Source organism: Pholcus phalangioides, unplaced genomic scaffold (assembly GCF_987345545.1).
Source record: "Pholcus phalangioides strain wild (caught in Gottingen) unplaced genomic scaffold, Ppha-v1.0 ptg000009l_1, whole genome shotgun sequence".
NCBI lineage: Eukaryota > Metazoa > Arthropoda > Arachnida > Araneae > Pholcidae > Pholcus > Pholcus phalangioides.
This window is the reverse complement of record NW_028301602.1, coordinates 16,729,921-16,742,548: the sequence shown is the minus strand read 5'-3', so window position 1 is coordinate 16,742,548 and position 12,628 is coordinate 16,729,921. Positions and strand designations below refer to the sequence as shown.

Genomic DNA, 12,628 nt, shown 5'->3' with positions numbered 1-12,628 from the left:
GCAGCGCCGGGTATTATAGCTAGTACGTTATTTAAGGGCCACATATACACTCAGTTCTCACACATTCCGGTACGTACCAATTCGTTAGAAATTCCGCAGAGGTCGTGTACGAGGTGCATGTGCGGTTAAGTAGTGGTATTAGTAGTAGTCCACCTTAATGTGCTATTTGGAGACGTGATTAGATATATGAAAAGAATATCGAAATAGCAAAAAATTTGGAAATATTATACCTCATGGTAAAATGATTTTTATGAAAAAATGTTAATTTGTTTCTATATATGACAATTACATGTGGTATGAATGAACATTACATGATATGCATGCATTACGTCTTCGTGCTCTTAGAAAATCCATACGTTATCAAAATGTTGGGTTATTTGGGTACTGATATTTACAGTGTTACAGAGACATACATGTCGAACATGTTTTTCATCCCTGGTGACCATGATGATGATGGCATCCACCACCGCCGTGATGTAATTCGCTCAGCATCTTGGCAACAAGTCCAGCGGCGAGAATCTCGACGAGGCCGCCACCACCACCTTTCTTACCGCCTCCGCCTCCAAACATACCCATACCGCCGCCACCGCCACATTCTGCATGTTGAAGCATCGTGCACGAAATAAGCATGACGGCGAACAGCGCACTCGTCCATTTCTTCTTCATTGAAGATTCCATTTGGGACTTGAAACTGTAATGGTAAGGACAAATACACGGTAAAATACATGAAATAAAATCATACAAAAATTAAAAAATATATACCGTATATGTAGGACTTTCTTTCAAAAAGCGAGCACAACTCCGGTCTATTTATCGCCATGGGCAGTTTACCACCGAATGAGTTGCGCCGAAAGTGTGTGTTTGTGTACCTTAACATTCTGAGTGCATATCTAGTGTTTTACGTGAATTTCTAGTGCTGCCATCTATTTTTCAAGCGATTAGTGACTATGATACTGATGAAATTTGTACCGTTGTAGTTCTGTAGGGTGCTCCATTTCAGCCTACCACCAACTGTGGGGTTCGGATCCGGTCCCTAGCGATGCGAATCCGTCACTATGACCACATGACCGCACAGCGGCTTATATGTAAGACTATATAAAGCGTTTCTAAATTCTGGTTCTGTGGGAAAGGGGGGAGGGCTACGTTGTACAAATGGCGTCTTACCAGGTAGACTACCGGAATCCAGGCCCAGTACCCCGAGTAAAACAGGAGGCCTAAATTATCAAAGATTTTTTATACATATGTCTTTACAAGATTTTTTAGCATGAAAATATGACTTGAATATACTTGTGTGGCTCAGAGAGGCCCAAAATATATTTAAGCACCGAAGCAGGGCGTCCTGTCCGATGTTTCCGAACCAAACTATTCAAGGCACGCACACGATACTGACAGGAAGCCTACGTTAATCTACGAGAATTAGCTGTCAACTACAACTACTATACAAAGGTTTTTAACAGCTGGCTGATGCGAAGATATATTTCGGAAAGAGAGAAAATTCAACTGCCCCCCGAGAGGAATCGAACCCACGTCTTTTCACTTTGCGGGTAAACGCACTAGACTACAGAGGCAACGAATATCTCAATCTTTCCTTGGAGCTCGTGTGCACTGAACGGGAACGTACATGGATGGTCGGACCTAACTCAGGCCAAAGCTCACAATTGCTGACAATGCCACCAGATGGCGACTTATCCGAGGATGGTGTTATTCTCTGCTATCGACACAAGTGATCTAGGGCGTTCACCCGGAAAGTGAAAGGACGTGGGTTCGATTTCGCGCACAGGGGCAGTTGAATTTTCTCTTTTCCCGAAACATCTTCGCATCCGCCAGCTGTTGAAAGCCTTTGTATGGGTAGCGGAGAGTTGACATCATCCTCGGATACTAGTACTATACCACGCATGCACCTCGTCCACATTCCTCTGCGGAACTTTTACGAATTGGCACATGTTGGAATGTACGTGTAACCGTCGACTGCAAACTGCAACAACTTATCATGATGTCATATGTAACCAAGAGATTTGCGAGTATGTCTGTAATAGCGTGTAAGTGTGAGCGTTTCCACAGACATGCATCTGAATTCATGATTTAAAGTAACAGTGAAACTGAGAGAAATTAATAAATAAATATTTGAATAATTAATATACAGGATGCATAGGTAACTCCTCGAACAGCAAACTACTGGTGAACCCGTTGATCATAGAGGCATACTTCCAATTAGAAAAAAGTATCCAAAGTATGAGTAGAACTCAGATACGTCTTTCAGGTTGCAAGGGGTTGCATAGCTTTTAATATACAAAACTTACTTTCTATACAAACACCCTGTGCTCAGAAACACAATTAGAATGTTCTTACCCCGTGTCTCTTGAGGCCAACAAAATAAATTCTGCATTTCTAAGTGCAATATTCTCTAAGAAATTTCAATTCAGAAATTGGAGGAAAGTTGCGAAAGAATAGCACAAACAAACAGACAACACTTCTTTCCCTCATTTGTGCTGTTCTTTCCCGAATTTTCTGCGATTTTGAATTCAAATATCTCAGCGAATATTGCATTTAGAAACGTGGAATTTCTTTTGGCGATTTCTGTCCTCACGGGACCCACACGTTATTTAGATAGTTTTTCTTATTGGAAGTATGACTCTAGGATCAACGGTTCGAGGAGTTGGCTATGCACCCTGTATATGTATATAAAGTAATTTTCATCTTTGAAATGTAGGTAATTGTCTCAACACAGGTGTGAAGTTAGTAAACATGTGGGGAGGGCTAGGAAATATAGGGGAAGACGGACCTTATATTTATATAGACGTCGTGAAACATATGCAAATATTGAGGGGATGCTCGGGTCCTCGTGCTCAATACAAGTTAACGTCTAGCTGTGGGTCTTGATAACACTTATATCCATAAACACGTGCTAAATCAAAGCTGTACATAAACCAAATTATAAAAATGGTCAAATGAAAAATTTCGCTAATTTTTCTCTAAATTTTTTTTGTTGGATACAAAATTTCTATCCATAATTTTCATTCACTAAAAGAAAAAAAAAAATACAAATACATAGTGGTATCCGAAAATAAATTCTCCAGTTCACGAGGTGCATTTAGGGTTAAACACAAAATACAAAAGCCACAACAGACAAAATGCCCAACGAGGTGGCCTAGAAATATCCTTTACCAATCGATACTGGTGCCCCCTTATCAAAGCGGTTGATTGACGACGTATTGATAACTCATGGTCTGTTTTATCCCATCCCATTTAAAATTTTTAACACTTCAATCACTTCCCCCTCCCCTTACATCTGCTCTCTTCCAATGCAAACATTTTCAAAAAAATCAAGACTCTTTTTTAAAAAACTGAAGCCCCGTGTGCCGTCAAGAGCACGCGCGGCTCTTCTCTGCACCCCCTCGGCCAAGTCAATGTACTTTTGTAAGTAATGGTCTACAAAACCTGACGGCATACTTCAATCCAGGACAAACTAAGCCTCGGAAAAGTGGAAGGATCACTTTAGGAGAACCGTGAAGAGACCTTTTTTTGAGAATGAAACCGAGCATCCTATTAAATTTTTTGACTACCGCTGAACGCTGAATGTTCAGAAAACCTAAGCCGCTCATCAATGAGCACCCTGATCGATGATCCTCTAGATAAGCGGTTCTCAACCTTTTTTCATTCGCGGAGCCCTTTTCAGTATACAATTTCTATGGCGGAGCCCTGTTTGACTCGAGGAGCCCTTTCTTGTACATAATTTTTATGACAGAACCTTGTAGGCCTCTCTTATTTACTTATCTATCAAATTTACTGATTAATTTTATTTTCCTCGAGTCGCCGCGGTTGAGAACCGCTGCTCTAGATGCATCCGGAATGACACCACCATTCAACTCGTGAACAAGTGATAGTGTAGCACATTTTCAGATAACTCAAGCGGCCCATGGCACATTCACAAATCACTTAAATTACTTGCGGTGCTTTTCAATATTACTCAAGTGGACCGTGACACGTTTTCAAATCAATGAAGTGGCCGGAACTTCCAAAACGGTTGTGCACCCTTGCTCTTCTATGGTAACACAATGTTTTACATATCGCAGATACTTTTTTATGCAAATTTCCAGCGTTTAGGAAAGAAAATGCATTATTATCACTTTGCTCGCGTGATAAAATGGCACGAAATCAATATAATTGTGAATAGAAATTGACTAAAAATAAATAAAGGAAATTTCAGTTCATAAAATGAGGCAAAATATTTGAGATCCATTTCGTAATTAGTCGATTTATAAAACAACTTTTCTTTTTAATTTTTAAAAATTTCAACGTTAAATTTAATTTTAAACAAGATTCAGTCAATGAAATCTCAATTTTTCCCCTCATTTTATGAACTGAACAAATTCATTCAGTGTAAATCAATTTTTATTCAATTAAATTGGTTTTATCATGAGCGCAAGGTGTTAACAACACATTTTTCCCCTTAATGTTTGAAAATTTGCAAAAAAATAAAGATAAGTACCAGAGACAAGTTGGCATAGCTTAACACATACAATTGAAACTATGTTTAACGAATATTTTAAATAAATCAGTGGTTTAATGACATTTTTAATGTGTATTTCTACTAAAGCAGGATCACTTTAGCGACCCGCGGCTCATTACTAAGCACATTTGCATATCACTTGCTTGACCCACGGCATATTTACAAATCAGTTAGTAACCTGAGGTGCTTTTCAAGATTAATTATATAAGTTAAATTAATAAAATGGTTGAAAACATTTTGAAGAATGATTATTTCTAGAATAAATGAAACAAATAATTCCGAAATAAATGAAAGAAATAATTCCGGAATAAATTGACGAAAACTCAGATTTATTAAGAAAAAAAATACTGTCGAATTCCGTTATAACGAACTCCGAGACCGGAGAAATCACTTCGTCATAACGAAATCTCGTTTTAAAGGAATTCCAGGTTTTTGTAAGGTTTATGAAAACTTATCTGGGGAATTATAGAAAAGTGTTCGTTAAAACGAGATTTTTTCATTATAGTCGTATTCGTTAAAACGGGGTTCGATTGTAATTCCAAAATTGATGAAAACTCAGAATTAAGGAAAGAAATAATTCAGGAGTTTTTTAAACCAATAATTTCAGAGCTAGTGAAAAAAATATAACTTATTCAAAATAACTTAAAATAAAAATTAGCCAAATAATTTCGGAATTGCTAATAGAAATTATTTCACAATCAATGAAAGAATAATTGCATAATTATTGAAGCAAATGATTTCCAGATATATTGAGAAGGAAAAATTTTTAAATTACCGAAATAAATGATTGAAGAATCATTTAAAGTGATTACAGATTAAAATTAATCTCAGAATTAATTAACTTATAAACAGTTATTAATAAAAAACTTTTTCAGAATTAGGAGAAATAATTATTTCAGAACTTATGAAAATTGATAATTAATAAAAGAAATAATTTCTAAATAAATAAAAGTCGTCAATAAGTTTTTTTCCCTATTCAACTCGGGGCCCCTTTGACCTCTTCTATTAAGTTACTAAATTACACGAGTTGGTGGCCCACGGGCTTCGTGGGAAGTTTCAATTTGGTGACCCACAGTGAATGAAAGGTTGAACACCCCTGCACTAAAGCATAGTCTTTTAGGCTTTCTTTTATCACGTTAAAAGGTATGAATTTCTTAACTGTTACTAGTATTTTTCACGAAATCTTACCTGAAAGAGAACAAATCGTGCACCTCAACACTTTGTATTTGGTATCCACGATGTGATTGAAATTTCCAAAAACTTTCCGTTTTTAAAGGAATTTTTTTCAACAAGATATCGTGACGAAACACGCGATAGAAAAATTCAAGGAAAAATTCATGTTCCTAAAAAAAAATCCACTTATCGATGTTATCTTTTGTTTCAAAGGTAATTTTTTTCATTTATTTACGTATTTTATATCAAATAGCATCTCTTCAATGAAAAAAAAAAAAGAAGACATCTTCCTGTTCTTATCTAAATGATGGAAATAGTAACCAGCCTTCGCGATGAATGAATGTAATTTCATGTTGCGTGAATTCACTGATCCGTGATTTTGATTTGCAACAGCAGGACATTTTTTAAAGTGAGAAAAATCATAACTTCCTGTATTTTGTTATTGTGTCCAGTTTTAAAAAAAAAGAGAGAGAGAGGAAGAAGTTGTATTAATTACCAGAGTGGTAATTACAAGTTACGGAATATAAACGTCATCATGTTGCATGTTCCTCTTCAATTCTGACCGTTTCCTGTTCCGCCTTCAAGAGGAGTTTAAAATTACATTCGCGATGAATTGCTTATTTTCCCAAGTAAAATTTCCTGTCCGTATCTTTTAGTGTTTATTCCATTTTCTGACGTGGTGTCCGTGAGTTACGTCTCATGAGACCGTGGCCCCTACACCTTGGCCTACACCGTGGCCATTCCCTAGGCTGCGAGCTTTTGCGGGCTCCCCCCTTTCACGGGTCCCTTTATGATGAATTTATAGCGTAAAAAAACAAAAAAAAAATGATGATCGTTCCGGGTCTCAGGGCTGGAGCCCTGCCAGCCCCAGCCTTGTATGGGCCATGCATGAGACACTATTCTTGCGCCGTATGTATTGATAATGTGTGTGTGGGATAATGTAGATGAAACGGAACAGTGTGATTCTATACTGTACTTCTTGAATATCTATATTGTGTATTCTAAGGAATGATAACTCAAATAACAATCTGAAAAGGCAAAAGTATTGAAAGAGCTAAATTACTAGATGACGCAGCAGTGCAATGTGAAAATTTTTCTTCACGGGCAAATCTATAGCCATTGAGTTAGAAGCTAATTTTCTACCTTTTTTCCTGAAGAGGTGAGTTATTTTGCATGCTGGAGCATTTTTGATCGCTATATTTCTAACAATGCATGTGTGCCTTATGTTTTATTTGTTGCTGCCATTCGAACTTCTGCAGGAATGCAAAGGAGGGAGGGAGAGGGATGGTGCAAAAAGAGAAAATTCGAGAGCATTCGCTCTCTCGTGATTTCAATTAACTATCATAAGCACCGGAACATCGGAGCTGGGGCTATTTGAGCCCACCCCCAAATAATTTATGAATATAAAATCCAACACACCCTTCCCCCTCTTATGATTATTATAATTACTCATAGTAGAAGACTAAATTCTCTTACCAGCAATATAGGCACACTTCTAGTGTGACTTCGGAGTACCCCACGAACACACGAGAATCATTTCATTCAAGAAGTGCCGTCTTAACGTATGGCCCACCTGGGCACGGTCCTGGGAGCTTCAAGAGAAAAAGGCCTCACAAAAATAAGATCTGATTGAATTTTCGAGAGAAAGCATGTAAATTTGTCTGGGTGGGCCTCAGAAAAATCACTAACTGCACTAAAATCACTAAAATGCCCTAAACACTGGCCTGCATTTAAGGTGTAATGACAGGTTTTTCTTATCCTATTCCAAATATACTCGGTTTTCTGAAAGTTATTACAGATATTCTTGTAGAAATTCATGTTTTGAAAAATAGTGGAAAAATTAAGAAAATGTTTAATTAAAAAAATATGTAAGAAACTAAAAAAAATAACTGAAAATATTAAACACTACTGTGACTGAAAAGAAATATCAAGAAGGTAATTCATGATAAGCGCAGCTTATTAAAAAAGTTACAATTATTAAGGAGGCACTGGATTATTTTGAACATAGGGAAATTGGGCAAAAAGTAGCATTTGTTCAAAATTCCATTAAAAATCATAAACCAAAAACTGTTCGCAAAATTGAAAAATCCCTCAAAGTTTAAGAATTTGAGCATTCGTTTGTGTTATCACATGTTTTAATACCTTATTTGCCATTTCGAACGTGTCAGAGGTTTGCTTTTTCATGAGCTTGAGAAGAAGCGAGGTAGAAAAAAGCCACTGGTTGGGCTGTTAGTTAGTCTATGATACACTTGAAGTTGTTTTTATGTTGGGATTTATATACATTCAATTTAATGTGTGAGTAACATACAAAGTGATATCGCATGTAAACAGGAAAATAATTACTAATTTGGTGAACATTATATGTGACAAAACCCTGAGACTCATTCAGTTTCTCATTTTGGTACTTAGAAACACATTTGAAGGTATTTCAAGCAGATTTCTTGAATAAAATGTTAATGATCTTAAAACATTTTGTGTGTGGATTGTGGTTCAAAAAATTTAATTTCCTTAGAATTAGTATCATTAAAAGGTGTTCGAAGTTTTATAATTGGCCTGTTCGGAGACAAAAGGAAGTCCTCAGAAAAAAAAACCACTTCGCTGTATGGATGCATCACTTGGCACAGGAAAATGATGCATAAAAAATTGAAACACCATCATACGGTCGACTCGACCCTAGTTATAATGACTCCCAATAATCGGATCTTCGAAAACGGACGTTAAATCGAATGAAAAACACGTGATTTGTGTTACATAAGAACATTTAGAACTTAATTCCACCGGTTGTTAAAATAGAATGGTCGCTATAACGTGGGGGGGTCCTTATAACGAGTGTAGGTTATCAATTGAACATTTATTTCGTTTGGTTTTTTTAATTTATGTAATATTATAATGTTATAACCAAAAAATTTTCAAATCGAAATTTCCCGATCCTGAAACGTACGGGCGTGTAAAATTATATATGCCCTGTAAAGAATTTCACATGCCCCGGGCATGTCGGGCAATAGATTTGTCCAGCTCTGGTGTGCTTAACGTTCAAAACATACTAAACAAGCTTTGTTCGCCTCATAATTGTTCTTGCAATGGGTATCAATTTTTTCAGTCATTTCAATGATTTAGTCTTATGAAGGCAAGAATAATATCGTATGAACCGATACTTCATTGTATCTGATTATTTTATAAATGGGAACTACTAATCAATATAATTCGGTATTCTCTGTAAATCATTAAGAAATTGATTTTTTCGGATAAGACAAATTATAGAAATATATCTCCGAAATTTATATACAGGTGAAATCAGAAAGTATCTTCCAAAGTCAAGGATAGATGACGCTAAAAACACGAAACTAATTTATCTTGGCATACAGATATATCGAAACTTAAACTGTTTTGAAATGGACGCTCTATTTTCATCGACATTAATGGCAAATGACGGCATTACTGGTCTCTTGCTTAATTTTAAATATTCCTGGTAATTGTATGATTTTATCCTTTATTATGATTATGGTCATTTTGAAATAACCTTTCAACCACAAAAGTTACGTTTCCCCATACAGTATAAATCTACATTTGTAAATTTCATAAGGCGGTTTCATGGCTTGAGGTTTCACGAAGATGGAAGGAAAAACCATATTTTGTTGTAAGTGGGCACAGCTTTTTCTGAATACTGTTGAAATTGTAGATTACACAGTTATATTTGAAAAATATTATTTTTCCTTTCAGAAGTGAAAAGAAAAAACCTTTTATAACGTCCAGTAATAATGGTCACGCCATTATGATCCCAAAGACAAAGGAGATGTAGATCTACAGTAATTCATACTGTATCGTTTACAGTCGTCGTAATAAACTATTATTCGAATAAAATTAGACATTAATATCTACAGTTGGCCAACAGACGTTCCTAGTGAAATAGAAACTTCGACATTTTACGCATACTTCGCTAGTGTAATAATTAACAAATAAAAATAAATAAATAAAATACAGAAAAAAATATATATTAACCTACATTTGACTTCGTCAAATTTTTACAATAATTGAGCTTAAATGTATTAAACTTTATTAAAGTAATAGCTTGAATCATAAATTGCTTAAAAACCAGATAAAAATATGCGTTAATTCAGAAATTAGTGTATTAAGTCCACAGCAGATGTCGCTAATTTGCATTCTTTTTTAGCTCTATTTACTTCACCAAACACCAACTCGGGCCATATCGCTATATTGCAATTTGCTGCCATTAGTGAGATGGGTTGGAAGTGAAGGCGCTGTCTATCAGTGGTCGCCTCGAGTTCGTTAGGGAAAATATCTTATCTATATCCTCCCTTGGGTTCGAACCCGGGACCCTAACAACAACCTTCACGATGGTAGACGAGCATCTTACCACCATGCCATTCGGGCACGTGTGGCCTTTCTTACCTGGCACATCAATCAAAACAAGCTGTCGGAGATGTATATATTTTTCATTTTCTTTTGAAATTTTTTTTTTAATTGTTGTTAAAATAAGTACTGTAATTTCCCTAAAGCAGAACATGCCAAAACTGCGGCGTACGAATGCTGCCGAGCAATCTTGGGAAAATTTTCGAGAATGACTATACAAAACTCTAATTATAGGAATTTTTTTCCGCAGAAAGTTTTCAGTCAGCTGAGGGTTCGTTGCAGAACAATGTAATGGAGTGCAATAACCTGAATCATATATGTATGTATAACTGTAATCTACAATTTCAACAATTTTCAAAAAAAAAGCTGAGCCTACTTACAACAAAATATTGTTTTTCCTTCCGTCTTCGTGAAACCTCAAGTCATGAAACAGCCTTATAAAATTTAAAAATGTAGATCTATACAGTATGGGGAAAACGTAACTTTTGTAGTTGAAAAGGTGTTGCAAAAGGACCAAGTGAATCATGCAAATACCAGGAATATTTACAATGAAGCAAGAAACCAGTAATGCAGTCATTAGCCATTAATGTAGATGGAAACACAAAGCTTCCATTTCAAAACAGTTTAAGTTTCCCCGGGGCGCAAGTTTGAAGTGGCGGCGAATTTGAGGAATGAGGGGTCAAGAAAATTAGCGAAATAGAGAGCAAAATTTTTATTGGTCACAGGCGTTAGAACCATGAATCCGCCTCTAAGTAGACAGTGAGTGATTAAGAAAGAGTGCAAACACGAGAGGGACCTAAAGAGTGTGTTAGCGACCAAAACAGTGTGCAAGCATGGGAATGACCTAAAGATTGGCCCCAGAGAGTGAAGGACCAGCATGCGATCACGTGAGTGACCAAAAGAGTGTCTTGGAGAGTGAGGGACCAGATCAGTGCCAAACCTAAAGTGTGTGGGCGTAGGTGTGGCCAAAAGAGTGTGTAAGCATAGGATTGAACAAAAGAGTTATTAACCAAGTGAATTAACGACCAAAAACGTATGCAAGCATGTGAAGGACGAAAAGATTAATCTAAAGCGTGTGCGAGCATGTGAGCTACCAAATCAGTGTTCAAGCACGTGAGGAACCAAAAGAGTATGGAAACATATGAATAACCACAAGAGTGACTTAGAGTACGACCAGAACAGTAAGCAATCAAAAGAGTGACCGACCAAAGAGTGTTGATCATTTTTGCCACGCTACGATCATTTCCTGCACACGAGGGTTAAATAGACCGGGACCTACAATTTATTGCCGATTCGAACGACAGCCTTTTTTTCTCATACTCACCGAGAGGTTGGTACGCTAAACCCCCTCGGAGTGGCACTCTCTACGGTAGCAATCTTTTTCTGTGGGCATGTCGCAGTATTTGTTGCACCCCGTGTCAGGAAAATAGTGTGTAAGCATGGGAGAGTGACCTAGAGAACGAGGAACCATGTCAGTGAACAACCAAAAGACTGACCAAAAAAAAATGACCAGGAAAATGTTCGAAAAGAGCGACCGAAAGAGTGACTTGAAGACAGAGACGCATTTACAGTGGGCAGATGCTAAGCGGGCTATAGTCTAGGACGGCAGAATAAGCGGTAAAAAAAAAATAAACTAGAACGGGATAAGGGCGGAAAAATTTGTGTTATTTTCTGGCAGAAAAACCATAAAATATCCACCACCGAGTCGGAGGCTGGTAAAGGCCGAGGGGTCCGAGGGGTCTAATATTGAGAGATCCCGTTAAACGTACCGGGTCCGCCAAAAGCCCGTAAAACTCGTACTTTAATGGGATTAGGAACAAATTATGATAGTCTCTTCAAAACGGGTGAAGAGTAAAAAAATTAATTTTTTTTTTGACAGGGAAATCTCGTTTTCTTTTAGCTCGGTGATCTTTTTAAGAATATCAGTAAAATACTCATTATAGAATTACGATATAATTTCGCCATCGTTATATCATTACCGATGATGTTTCATCGTAATCGTTCAACCATAAACTCGCAGTAATAAAATTTTGAAGTAATAAACCTTAGGAGTCGAATCTCTTTCATCGGGTCTTCCTTGTCGATAACAGGCATAACAGGTCATCGATAACAGGCCGTTTCAGTGTTATACCATTGAGAGCGCCTGTGCATAGCCTATTAAGCATAACTAACTACGAGATTAATTCATTTTAAAGGCAATTTCTTTCATTGTAATAGTTGAGCGTCTGAGCAGAATACGTGCCTATAGTTATATAGTTAAGTTGCACTGACAAATCAATGGATTAGCATCCCGATAAGATATATAAAGGGGGGAATTACTTACTCTATATCATTTTCATTTATTACCACTTAGGGGGGGGGGGCGTTCAAGTATTACGCCTGTAGGTTTTTTTAGCAATTTTTGATCTCTTCCCCCTTGTCAGCAAAACTGAGCAAAACTCTGACCCCCCTTCCCTCTTGTGAGCAAAATGTTGTCAGCTTTACCCCCCTGAACTCTTAACACACATCAGAGACGTTCGCAGGGGTGCGGGAGGGGGGCACGAGCCCCCTATGACCCTATTTTTTTTGATGCAA

General features: G+C 37.0%; 1 long non-coding RNA gene across 1 annotated transcript; it reads right to left on the bottom strand.

The window, feature by feature from the left end:
- Positions 1 to 277: 277 nt before the first annotated feature.
- Positions 278 to 5,733, bottom strand: LOC149082132 (uncharacterized). Its single transcript, XR_016193294.1, has 2 exons — positions 5,699 to 5,733; positions 278 to 691 (listed from the first exon to the last, which is right to left on the bottom strand). It is a non-coding gene; the product is annotated as an uncharacterized LOC149082132 (long non-coding RNA).
- Between the last annotated feature and the right edge of the window lie 6,895 nt (positions 5,734 to 12,628).